Source organism: Myxine glutinosa, chromosome 6 (assembly GCF_964187855.1).
Source record: "Myxine glutinosa chromosome 6, kmMyxGlut1.1, whole genome shotgun sequence".
NCBI lineage: Eukaryota > Metazoa > Chordata > Myxini > Myxiniformes > Myxinidae > Myxine > Myxine glutinosa.
The window spans coordinates 39606342-39618804 of NC_136266.1; positions in this window are offsets into that span (position 1 = coordinate 39606342).

Here is a 12463-nt window from a genome sequence, read left to right on the forward strand (position 1 = left end):
CTACACCGCACCATGGCCTACCACCCCCAGGCCAATGGCCTGTGCGAGCGCTTTCATCGCTCCATGAAGGCCGCGCTCCGGGCCAGCCTCTGCGATGGCGGCTGGGTCGACAGACTCCCCTGGGTCCTGCTGGGCCTCAGGACGGCGCCCAAGGACGACCTGCGTGCGTCCTCGGCGGAGCTGGTCTTTGGGCAACAACTGCGGGTACCGGGTGAATTTATCCCCGACTCCACGGCTCCTTGGTCCGCGGCACAACAGCGCTCCGCCCTTCAGGAGACCACCCGGAGGTTCGCCCCGGTGCCAACGGCACACCATGGTTGCCCGCCTTCCCACGTCACCCCGGAGCTTCGCACGGCAAAGTACGTGTTCATCCGGGATGACGCCCACCGGGCACCGCTACAGCCCCCGTACGACGGGCCCTTCCGCGTGTTGGAGACCAGGGACAAATTTTTCACGGTCGACATCGGCGGAGCCCCGGATCGCATTTCCGTGGACCGCCTCAAGCCGGCCCACATCGATCCGGACCACCCCCCGCCAGCGGCTCTGCCTCCGCGTCGAGGCCGCGCCCCGGCGGTCGGACCCCCGGCACCCCCCAGCCCCGTCGTCCCGCCACCCACCAGACCGGCACCCATCGCCAGGGGGCGTTTCGGCTGGGTCATCCGGCTTCCCCGCAAACTCACCCTTCAGGTGCGTGGGAATTCTGGGGGGGGGGGCGCATGTGGCGGACACAAACAAGAGGACACGAATTCAACGCACCAGCAGGTGGCGCGAATGTCCAGGCGGGGAACTGGAGGCATGCCCCGCCTATCGACCGATCGGCCATGCCCGGGGACTAGGCGTGGCCCCGGCACATATATGCGGGCTCCCAGCTCGAGCCCGCCCAGTGCTACAGTTTGAGCTTTCTTAATAAAGACTTTTGGTTATCAAATGCGTTGTGGCCTACCTCTTTGGCAAGCAAGTTGTGTGCGTAGCACCACACTTCAGTTTGCTCTTTGTTGTTTAAGTGTGCGGCGTCACCATGACTAGATCAAAAGAGCTCTCTGAGGCCTACAGAAAGAAGGTTATAGATGCCCATGAGTCTGGGAAGGGATTTAAAAAGATCTCCAAACAATTTGAAATCAATCATTCGACTGTCCGGAAGGTCATCTACAAGTGGAGGAGATTCCAAACAACTGCCAACGGACACAAGCGGACACAAGACGGACACGAATGTGGCGGACACAAGCAAGAGGACACGAATTCAACGCACCAGTACGTGGCGCGAACGTCCAGGGGAACTGGAAGGCATGCCCCGCCTATCGACCAATCGGCCACGCCCGGGGACTAGGCGTGGCCCCGGCACATATATGCGGGCTCCAAGCTCGAGCCCGCCCAGTGCTACAGTTTGAGCTTTCTTAATAAAGACTCTTTTGGTTATCAAACGCGTTGTGGCCTACCTCTTTGGCCAGCAAGTTGTGTGCGTAGCACCACACTTCACTGGTGACCCCGATTGGTTCAGCCGTTGCTGTCCAGCGAACGCGCCATGGCCAACAACGCCGTCACGGTAAAACTCCTAGAGTTTTGGGAAGCACAGGCCGATGTGTGGTTCGTGCAGGCCGAAGCACAATTTCAGCTTCGAGGCATAACGGCGGATGAGACCCGTTACTACCACGTGGTCGCCACCCTCGGGCCCGGCACTGCCGCCCGAGTCGTGTCCATCCTGCGGCACCCGCTGGCCGACCACAAGTACGGGGCGCTCAAACGTCTCCTCATCTCCATGTTCGGCCTCACGGAGATCGAACGGGCCGACCGCCTCCTGGACCTTCCCGAACTCGGTGACACACGACCATCCGTGCGGATGGATCATATGCTGTCGTTGCTGGGTGACCAAGCCCCGGATTTCATATTTCGGGCGCTTTTCCTACGCCAGCTACCCGCACAGGTACGCCTCGCGCTGTTCGGTTCCAAAATAAAAGAAACCCGCGCCCTGGCTGTAGAGGCCGACAAGTTCTTCGCGGCTTGCGACACGCGGTCGGGTTACTGTGCGGCCGTCGTGGATCCCGAGGCTGATGCTGCTGCGTCCCTCGTGGCCGCTGCCGCGCCCCGCCCACCACCACCACCGCCGCCGAGAAAACCGCGGCCGCTGAAGCCCCCGCCGCCGCAAGCCTGGTGCTCTTACCACGCCAGGTTTGGCCACAAGGCTAGGAAGTGTTGCCCGCCGTGCTCGTTTGACAAGTCGGGAAACTACCGGGCCGGCGCTCGGTAGCGGCCCTGAGCGTCGGCCATTCCGGCAGCCTCCTCTTTATCATGGACACCTTGTCTGGGCGCCATTTCCTCTGCGATACAGGAGCGCAGGTAAGCGTCATCCCAGCCTACACGTCCGACAAGCGAACCGCGGGCCGGGGCCCCGCGTTGCTTGCCGCCAACGGTACACCCATCCACACGTTCAGGAAGCGCTGCCTCTCCCTGTGGTTCGGCGGGCAATGCTTTCAATGGTTGTTCGTGACCGCCAGCATGCCGATGGCATTGCTCGGTGCGGACTTCCTATGTGCGAATGGGTTGTTGGTCGACGTAAAGCACAAACGGCTCGTCCAGTCCGAAACCTTTAGCTCGCTCGCTTGTTCGCTGAGCAGCTCGTTGAGCGGCTCACTGAGCGGCTCACCAAGCGGCTTGCCAAGCGGCTTGCTGGAGGGTTCCGTCCCGGCGAGTTTAGTTTGCACGCTTCCGGCAGTGGACGACTTTACCCGCCTACTCGCTAGTTTCCCGGCCCTCACGCGGCCCACCTTTCAGCGGTGGCCGTTAAACACGGGGTGGAGCATCACATCCCCATGGTCAGGCTGCCGGTCTATGCCCGGGCACGCCGACTCGAGCCCACGAAGCTCGCCGTGGCGAAAGCGGAGTTCGCCACGCTGGAGCGGCTGGGGATCGTACGGCGCTCCAACAGCGCTTGGGCTTCCCCGCTGCACATCGTGCCGAAGCCCGGCGGGGGATGGCGGCCGTGCGGGGACGACCGCCGGCTCAACGATGCCACCACCCCTGACCGCTACCCGGTCCCGCACATTCAGGACTTTTCCGCCCGGTTGGCCAACACGACCGTGTTTTCGAAGGTGGACCTCATCCGGGGCTACCATCAGGTCCCCGTCCAACCGGTCGACGTCCCGAAGACGGCCGTCATCACTCCTTTCGGCCTCTTCGAATTTCTGAGGATGCCCTTCGGGTTGAAGAATGCGGCTCAGGCATTCCAGCGGCTTATGGATAGCGTCTTGCGCGACTTACCTTTCCTGTTCGTCGACCTGGACGACATCCTAGTCGCGAGCGCGTCCCGGGAAGACCACCTGCTCCACCTCCGCACGCTGTTCGAACGCCTGGGCCAGCATGGCCTAATCATCAACCCTGCCAAGTGCCGTTTCGGTGTCACCACCATCGACTTCTTGGGGGCACCGCATCACCGAGCACGGGGCCGTCCCGTTACCGGCCAAGGTGGAGGCGGGCAGGGATTTCCCGCGGCCCCGCACGGTCAAGGGGCTCCAGGAGTTCCTGGCCATGGTGAACTTTTACCACCGCTTCGTGCCCCACATCGCCCAGCTCCTCCGCCCCTTGCACGAGGCCCTCCGGGGCAAGCCGGGCAAAGGTGACATCGCATGGTCGGAGCCGATGGCCGTGGCGTTCGCGGGCGCAAAGCTGGCTCTGGCCGACGCCACCATGCTGGCGCACCCGGCGCCCGATGCACCGATCGCCCTCACCACCGACGCGTCGGATTACGCGGTGGGCGCGGTGCACGAGCAATGGGTGCGTGGTGCTTGGCAACCGCTGGCGTTTTTCAGCCGGCAGCTTTGCCCGCACGAACGCCGGTACAGCACCTTCGACCGGGAGTTGCTCGGACTCCACCTGGCGGTCCGACACTTCCGCCATCTGCTGGAGGGCCGCCCTTTCACGGCCTTCGTTGACCACAAGCCCCTTGTGTTCGCGATGGCCGAGGTCGCCGAGCCATGGTCGGCACGGCAGCAGCGCCACCTCTCTGCCGTGTCCGAGTACACGACGGACATCCATCACGTGGCGGGTAAGGACAACCCGGTGGCGGATTGCCTTTCCCGGTCCGTCGTGCACGCGGTCCACCTCGGGGTCGACTATGCCCGGATGGCGGAGGCCCAGACCGCCGACCCCGGCATCCAGGCCTTGCGGACCGCCGTCACGGGCCTCCGCGTCACCGAGGTGCCGTTCGACGTCATGGGCACGGCCCTCCTATGCAACGTCTCCCTCGGCCGGCCTCGCCCCATTGTGCCCGCTGGCTGGCAGCACCCGGTGTTCGACGCCATCCACGGCCTGTCCCACCCTGGCGCGAGGGCATCCCAGAAACTCGTCGGGGCAAAGTTCGTCTGGCATGGCCTCTGGAAGGACGTCCGTGACTGGGCCAGGACGTGCCTCGCGTGCCAGCCCGCAAAGGTCCACCGCCACACTCAGGCACTGTTGGCCCCGTTCACGGTGCCCGAGCGGCGGTTCGACCACGTGCACGTCGACTTGGTGGGACCTCTGCCACCCTCGCGAGGGTTCACCCACCTCCTCACCATGGTCGACTGCACCACAAGGTGGCCGGAGGCCGTCCCATTGGTGGCGACGTCTGCGGCTGAGGTGGCGCAAGCCTTTATCGCCACTTGGGTTGCCCGGTTCGGTGCCCCCTCGGACATCTCGTCCGACCGCGGCCCCCAGTTCACCTCGGAGCTCTGGGCCGCGGTGGCGCAAGGGCTCGGGTTGAAACTACACCGCACCATGGCCTACCACCCCCAGGCCAATGGCCTGTGCGAGCGCTTTCATCGCTCCATGAAGGCCGCGCTCCGGGCCAGCCTCTGCGATGGCGGCTGGGTCGACAGACTCCCCTGGGTCCTGCTGGGCCTCAGGACGGCGCCCAAGGACGACCTGCGTGCGTCCTCGGCGGAGCTGGTCTTTGGGCAACAACTGCGGGTACCGGGTGAATTTATCCCCGACTCCACGGCTCCTTGGTCCGCGGCACAACAGCGCTCCGCCCTTCAGGAGACCACCCGGAGGTTCGCCCCGGTGCCAACGGCACACCATGGTTGCCCGCCTTCCCACGTCACCCCGGAGCTTCGCACGGCAAAGTATGTGTTCATCCGGGATGACGCCCACCGGGCACCGCTACAGCCCCCGTACGACGGGCCCTTCCGCGTGTTGGAGACCAGGGACAAATTTTTCACGGTCGACATCGGCGGAGCCCCGGATCGCATTTCCGTGGACCGCCTCAAGCCGGCCCACATCGATCCGGACCACCCCCCGCCAGCGGCTCTGCCTCCGCGTCGAGGCCGCCCCCTGGTGGTCGGACCCCCGGCAAAACCTCACCAGCAGCTCTTCCTCCGCGTCGAGGCCGCGCCCCGGCGGTCGGACCCCCGGCACCCCCCAGCCCCGTCGTCCCGCCACCCACCAGACCGGCACCCATCGCCAGGGGGCGTTTCGGCTGGGTCATCCGGCTTCCCCGCAAACTCACCCTTCAGGTGCGTGGGAATTCTGGGGGGGGGGGGCGCATGTGGCGGACACAAACAAGAGGACACGAATTCAACGCACCAGCAGGTGGCGCGAATGTCCAGGCGGGGAACTGGAGGCATGCCCCGCCTATCGACCGATCGGCCATGCCCGGGGACTAGGCGTGGCCCCGGCACATATATGCGGGCTCCCAGCTCGAGCCCGCCCAGTGCTACAGTTTGAGCTTTCTTAATAAAGACTTTTGGTTATCAAATGCGTTGTGGCCTACCTCTTTGGCAAGCAAGTTGTGTGCGTAGCACCACACTTCAGTTTGCTCTTTGTTGTTTAAGTGTGCGGCGTCACCATGACTAGATCAAAAGAGCTCTCTGAGGCCTACAGAAAGAAGGTTATAGATGCCCATGAGTCTGGGAAGGGATTTAAAAAGATCTCCAAACAATTTGAAATCAATCATTCGACTGTCCGGAAGGTCATCTACAAGTGGAGGAGATTCCAAACAACTGCCAACGGACACAAGCGGACACAAGACGGACACGAATGTGGCGGACACAAGCAAGAGGACACGAATTCAATGCACCAGTACGTGGCGCGAACGTCCAGGGGAACTGGAAGGCATGCCCCGCCTATCGACCAATCGGCAACGCCCGGGGACTAGGCGTGGCCCCGGCACATATATGCGGGCTCCAAGCTCGAGCCCGCCCAGTGCTACAGTTTGAGCTCTCTTAATAAAGACTCTTTTGGTTATCAAACGCGTTGTGGCCTACCTCTTTGGCCAGCAAGTTGTGTGCGTAGCACCACACTTCACTGGTGACCCCGATTGGTTCAGCCGTTGCTGTCCACCGAACGCGCCATGGCCAACGACGTCGTCACGGTAAAACTCCCAGAGTTTTGGGAAGCACAGGCCGATGTGTGGTTCGTGCAGGCCGAAGCACAATTTCAGCTTCGAGGCATAACGGCGGATGAGACCCGTTACTACCACGTGGTCGCCACCCTCGGGCCCGGCACTGCCGCCCGAGTCGTGTCCATCCTGCGGCACCCGCCGGCCGACCACAAGTACAGGGCGCTCAAACGTCTCCTCATCTCCATGTTCGGCCTCACGGAGATCGAACGGGCCGACCGCCTCCTGGACCTTCCCGAACTCGGTGACACACGACCATCCATGCGGATGGATCATATGCTGTCGTTGCTGGGTGACCAAGCCCCGGATTTCATATTTCGGGCGCTTTTCCTACGCCAGCTACCCGCACAGGTACGCCTCGCGCTGTTCGGTTCCAAAATAAAAGAAACCCGCGCCCTGGCTGTAGAGGCCGACAAGTTCTTCGCGGCTTGCGACACGCGGTCGGGTTACTGTGCGGCCGTCGTGGATCCCGAGGCTGATGCTGCTGCGTCCCTCGTGGCCACTGCCGCGCCCCGCCCACCACCACCACCGCCGCCGAGAAAACCGCGGCCGCTGAAGCCCCCGCCGCCGCAAGCCTGGTGCTCTTACCACGCCAGGTTCGGCCACAAGGCTAGGAAGTGTTGCCCGCCGTGCTCGTTTGACAAGTCGGGAAACTACCGGGCCGGCGCTCGGTAGCGGCCCTGAGCGTCGGCCATTCCGGCAGCCTCCTCTTTATCATGGACACCTTGTCTGGGCGCCATTTCCTCTGCGATACAGGAGCGCAGGTAAGCGTCATCCCAGCCTACACGTCCGACAAGCGAACCGCGGGCCGGGGCCCCGCGTTGCTTGCCGCCAACGGTACACCCATCCACACGTTCAGGAAGCGCTGCCTCTCCCTGTGGTTCGGCATGCAATGCTTTCAATGGTTGTTCATGACCGCCAGCATGCCGATGGCATTGCTCGGTGCGGACTTCCTATGTGTGAATGGGTTGTTGGTCGACGTAAAGCACAAACGGCTCGTCCAGTCCGAAACCTTTAGCTCGCTCGCTTGTTCGCTGAGCAGCTCGTTGAGCGGCTCACTGAGCGGCTCACCAAGCGGCTTGCCAAGCGGCTTGCTGGAGGGTTCCGTCCCGGCGAGTTTAGTTTGCACGCTTCCGGCAGTGGACGACTTTACCCGCCTACTCGCTAGTTTTCCGGCCCTCACGCGGCCCACCTTTCAGCAGTGGCCGTTAAACACGGGGTGGAGCATCACATCCCCATGGTCAGGCTGCCGGTCTATGCCCGGGCACGCCGACTCGAGCCCACGAAGCTCGCCGTGGCGAAAGCGGAGTTCGCCACGCTGGAGCGGCTGGGGATCGTACGGCGCTCCAACAGCGCTTGGGCTTCCCCGCTGCACATCGTGCCGAAGCCCGGCGGGGGATGGCGGCCGTGCGGGGACGACCGCCGGCTCAACGATGCCACCACCCCTGACCGCTACCCGGTCCCGCACATTCAGGACTTTTCCGCCCGGTTGGCCAACACGACCGTGTTTTCGAAGGTGGACCTCATCCGGGGCTACCATCAGGTCCCCGTCCAACCGGTCGACGTCCCGAAGACGGCCGTCATCACTCCTTTCGGCCTCTTCGAATTTCTGAGGATGCCCTTCGGGTTGAAGAATGCGGCTCAGGCATTCCAGCGGCTTATGGATAGCGTCTTGCGCGACTTACCTTTCCTGTTCGTCGACCTGGACGACATCCTAGTCGCGAGCGCGTCCCGGGAAGACCACCTGCTCCACCTCCGCACGCTGTTCGAACGCCTGGGCCAGCATGGCCTAATCATCAACCCTGCCAAGTGCCGTTTCGGTGTCACCACCATCGACTTCTTGGGGGCACCGCATCACCGAGCACGGGGCCGTCCCGTTACCGGCCAAGGTGGAGGCGGGCAGGGATTTCCCGCGGCCCCGCACGGTCAAGGGGCTCCAGGAGTTCCTGGCCATGGTGAACTTTTACCACCGCTTCGTGCCCCACATCGCCCAGCTCCTCCGCCCCTTGCACGAGGCCCTCCGGGGCAAGCCGGGCAAAGGTGACATCGCATGGTCGGAGCCGATGGCCGTGGCGTTCGCGGGCGCAAAGCTGGCTCTGGCCGACGCCACCATGCTGGCGCACCCGGCGCCCGATGCACCGATCGCCCTCACCACCGACGCGTCGGATTACGCGGTGGGCGCGGTGCACGAGCAATGGGTGCGTGGTGCTTGGCAACCGCTGGCGTTTTTCAGCCGGCAGCTTTGCCCGCACGAACGCCGGTACAGCACCTTCGACCGGGAGTTGCTCGGACTCCACCTGGCGGTCCGACACTTCCGCCATCTGCTGGAGGGCCGCCCTTTCACGGCCTTCGTTGACCACAAGCCCCTTGTGTTCGCGATGGCTGAGGTCGCCGAGCCATGGTCGGCACGGCAGCAGCGCCACCTCTCTGCCGTGTCCGAGTACACGACGGACATCCATCACATGGCGGGTAAGGACAACCCGGTGGCGGATTGCCTTTCCCGGTCCGTCGTGCACGCGGTCCACCTCGGGGTCGACTATGCCCGGATGGCCGAGGCCCAGACCGCCGACCCCGGCATCCAGGCCTTGCGGACCGCCGTCATGGGCCTCCGCGTCACCGAGGTGCCGTTCGACGTCACGGGCACGGCCCTCCTATGCAACGTCTCCCTCGGCCGGCCTCGCCCCATTGTGCCCACTGGCTGGCAGCACCCGGTGTTCGACGCCATCCACGGCCTGTCCCACCCTGGCGCGAGGGCATCCCAGAAACTCGTTGGGGCAAAGTTCGTCTGGCATGGCCTCCGGAAGGACGTCCGTGACTGGGCCAGGACATGCCTCGCGTGCCAGCGCGCAAGGTCCACCGCCACACTCAGGCACTGTTGGCCCCGTTCACGGTGCCCGAGCGGCGGTTCGACCACGTGCACGTCGACTTGGTGGGACCTCTGCCACCCTCGCGAGGGTTCACCCACCTCCTCACCATGGTCGACCGCACCACAAGGTGGCCGGAGGCCGTCCCATTGGCGGCGACGTCTGCGGCTGAGGTGGCGCAAGCCTTTATCGCCACTTGGGTTGCCCGGTTCGGTGCCCCCTCGGACATCTCGTCCGACCGCGGCCCCCAGTTCACCTCGGAGCTCTGGGCCGCGGTGGCGCAAGGGCTCGGGTTGAAACTACACCGCACCATGGCCTACCACCCCCAGGCCAATGGCCTGTGCGAGCGCTTTCATCGCTCCATGAAGGCCGCGCTCCGGGCCAGCCTCTGCGATGGCGGCTGGGTCGACAGACTCCCCTGGGTCCTGCTGGGCCTCAGGACGGCGCCCAAGGACGACCTGCGTGCGTCCTCGGCGGAGCTGGTCTTCGGGCAACAACTGCGGGTACCGGGTGAATTTATCCCCGACTCCACGGCTCCTTGGTCCGCGGCACAACAGCGCTCCGCCCTTCAGGAGACCACCCGGAGGTTCGCCCCGGCGCCAACGGCACACCATGGTTGCCCGCCTTCCCACGTCACCCCGGAGCTTCGCACGGCAAAGTACGTGTTCATCCGGGACGACGCCCACCGGGCACCGCTACGGCCCCCGTACGACGGGCCCTTCCGCGTGTTGGAGACCAGGGACAAATTTTTCACGGTCGACATCGGCGGAGCCCCGGATCGCATTTCCGTGGACCGCCTCAAGCCGGCCCACATCGATCCGGACCACCCCCCGCCAGCGGCTCTGCCTCCGCGTCGAGGCCGCCCCCTGGTGGTCGGACCCCCGGCAAAACCTCGCCAGCAGCTCTTCCTCCGCGTCGAGGCCGCCCCCCGGCAGTCGGACCCCCGGCACCCCCCAGCCCCGTCGTCCCGCCACCCACCAGACCGGCACCCATCGCCAGGGGGCGTTTCGGCCGGGTCATCCGGCTTCCCCGCAAACTCACCCTTCAGGTGCGTGGGAATTCTGGGGGGGGGGGGGCGCATGTGGCGGACACAAGCAAGAGGACACGAATTCAACGCACCAGCAGGTGGCGCGAATGTCCAGGCGGGGAACTGGAGGCATGCCCCGCCTATCGACCGATCGGCCATGCCCGGGGACTAGGCGTGGCCCCGGCACATATATGCGGGCTCCCAGCTCGAGCCCGCCCAGTGCTACAGTTTGAGCTTTCTTAATAAAGACTCTTTTGGTTATCAAACGCGTTGTGGCCTACCTCTTTGGCAAGCAAGTTGTGTGCGTAGCACCACACTTCAGTTTGCTCTTTGTTGTTTAAGTGTGCGGCGTCACCATGACTAGATCAAAAGAGCTCTCTGAGGCCTACATAAAGAAGGTTATAGATGCCCATGAGTCTGGGAAGGGATTTAAAAAGATCTCCAAACAATTTGAAATCAATCATTCGACTGTCCGGAAGGTCATCTACAAGTGGAGGAGATTCTAAACAACTGCCAACTTGTTCAGGCAAGGCCGCCCCAGCAAGATCAGCCTGAGAGCAGACCGCAAGATGCTGAAAGAAGTCTCTAAGAACCCCAGAATGTCATCATGGGACCTACAGGTAGCTCTTGCCACTGTTGATGTCAAAGTGCATTAGTCTACCATTAGAAAGAGGCTGCACAAATTTGATCTACATGGGAGGTGTGCCAGGAGGAAACCTTTGCTGTCCAGAAAGAACATCAGGGCAAGACCAAAGTTTGCCAATGAACACCTAGGCAAAGACCAGCACTTCTGGAACAATGTGCTCTGGACAGATGAGTCAAAGGTAGAGCTATTTGGCCTTAGTACCAGAAGACATGTTTGGTGAAAACCAAAGACAGCATTTGACCACAAGAACCTGATACCAACTGTAAAGCATGGTGGTGGAAATATTATGGTTTGGGGCAGCTTTGCTGCATCAGGACCTGGGCAGCTCACCATAATAGAATCCACTATGAATTTTTCATTGTACCAGAGGGTGCTTTAGGATAATGTGAGGCCATCTGTCAAAGTTGAAGCTCAACCGAAGGTGGTCCTTGCAACATGACAATGACCCTAAACATACCATAAAATCCACCAAGAAATGGCTGAAAAGAAAGAAATGGGGGGTTCTGGAATGGCCAAGTCAAAGCCCGGATCTAAATCCCATCGAGATGTTGTGGGGGGATTTGAAACGAGCTGTGCATGCAAGAAACCCCTCAAACATCGCACAGCTGAAAGAATTCTGCATGGAGGAGTGGGCAAAAATTTCTCCCAGTCGATGTCAGAGACTGGTAGACAGTTATAAGAAACGCCTACTTGAGGTTGTTTCTGCCAAAGGGGGCAATACCACCTATTAGAGCCAAGGGTGTACTTACTTTTTCCACATGCGAAATTTGCATTGATGTTTATTTAAATTATACAATGGACTACAAAATGTAAATGTTTCATGATATTTGTTATATTATATCACCTTTATCTATCAATATTGTTGAAATGAAGATCAAATAGCTGTATGTTGAAATATGTTGAAAAAGTCAAAACTTTACATGGGGTGTACTTACTTTTTACGTGACTGTATATGTGTATATACATTATATATATAGTATATATATTTTTTTAGTGAAGGAAAGATGTTTGGATGTTTCCAGAGCACAAGGATGCTTTGCTGAATCACAATGTTGGACAAGTGCACTGGCTTAACCCAGGATCGTCAAGAAAGAGATCTCTACAGGGCGTTACAATGGACCCCCAGTCCCCCACTCAAAAGGGTGCAGTGGACAATAGTCACACAAGCCGATTCTTAAGACATTTCAAAGGAGCGATGTGCAGGAAAGGGCATACTTAGTGCCCAGTTTTTGAGGCAGTGCAATTCCCCCCTATTTTCAAAGGGACAAGTGGGGAGAAAGCAAACATGAAAGCAACATTAGGACAGCACTTTCTTTTTGCCATTTTTATGTCCCCGGGCTGCGGCATCATGGGAAATGATTTATTAACGTGCTTCACACGATGAGATTTGATGCGACGGTTGGAGAGAGATGGGGAGGGGGCAATCTCAGGGGGTTGATTAAAAAGCGTCAAGAGACGAAGCCCCTCTTACTGCAATGCACCACACGGGCCTGAACAATTTCACCAGCATTCATCAATAATTCACACCTTATTGACAGAGAGCAAGGAACGACCAAACG